At 30.4% G+C, this 1,013-nt stretch overlaps 2 protein-coding genes across 2 annotated transcripts in view; one reads left to right on the top strand and one right to left on the bottom strand.

Moving 5' to 3' along the window:
- The window catches only part of LOC109542563 (replication factor C subunit 5), a gene marked incomplete at its 5' end in the record, with an annotated part of 45,862 nt that overhangs the window by 14,510 nt on the left and 30,339 nt on the right, over positions 1-1,013 (top strand).
- Positions 1-1,013, bottom strand: part of LOC109542565 (piggyBac transposable element-derived protein 2) — a 25,553-nt gene that overhangs the window by 21,452 nt on the left and 3,088 nt on the right. The gene's annotated exons all lie outside the window — the stretch shown is intronic.

Below are 1,013 nucleotides of genomic sequence, written 5' to 3'. Positions count from 1 at the left end.
CTGGATCCGCCCCTGACTGCTCTTGTGTATGTTGCTCATGCACGTCTGCTACAACTTGTATCTGAATAGGACTAAAAAATCAATTAATTTTGGTGATTGGAAGAAGTTTTATCTGTTTAAAATAGACGGTAAAACGAGGAAGAGCTATAGAGACAGGATAGAGTTGACATACTATATGTATACATAATGTTAAGCCATCGCGCGTATGTTCAAAAAATAATAATTATAACTGAACTAATATAAGGCTAAAAAAATAAACTAAATTTAGAAAATTTAATCATGAGGGAATCAAAGGGTATATGAAGGGAAAAAATCCATTTTGATGCGTGGTAAACACAATTAATCATAGAAATAATATAGATAGTTGAAAATAAGCCCTAATAAATTCGTTTTACATATTTTGCAACTATAAGCTGAAGAGAGGTTCGTATCGTAAAAAATGCGTAGCGTGATAGAAAATAAGAAGACGGAACCCATGTTTTCTGAAGTAACCGTGGTAAACTCAGATATTTTTTCAATTAAATTCAAAACATTTATTATGTATTATTACAAAACAGTAATGATGTTTATCATTTTTGTTAAATATGAAAGATTACAAAATAGATATCTAAATATTGATAATTTGTTGTTACAAATTAAAATAAAAAATATAGAACATATTATTGCATTAAAAGTTATAAATAATAGTTGTGACACTTTATTTGCACTTAATCTTGAGCGTTTTTCATAAATTGACCCTGCCATCTTTAGAAAATATCCATCATCTGGTTTAACAATTGTCTCCGTCAACATCTGGTTTAACAATTGTCTCCGATGAAAATCACTAAAAAAGTAGGTAATTATATTTTACCGAATCGTGCAATACAATGCAAATGGACATCATCTGGGCAGCATCTCGACTACAGACGGAGAGTAACAACATCGATTGTTAGTTCTTAAAACAATATTTAACAGTACACGGCAATGTGCAATCTCATTTGCAATGATAAATACCCGGTCGTTTGAAGATGATT

The sequence above is a fragment of the Dendroctonus ponderosae genome, unplaced genomic scaffold (assembly GCF_020466585.1).
Source record: "Dendroctonus ponderosae isolate FM_Combo_2020 unplaced genomic scaffold, Dpon_F_20191213v2 Dpon_F_20191213_3, whole genome shotgun sequence".
Taxonomy (NCBI): domain Eukaryota; kingdom Metazoa; phylum Arthropoda; class Insecta; order Coleoptera; family Curculionidae; genus Dendroctonus; species Dendroctonus ponderosae.
Note: the sequence above shows the minus strand (reverse complement) of the source record. Positions and strands in the feature narration are given on the sequence as shown.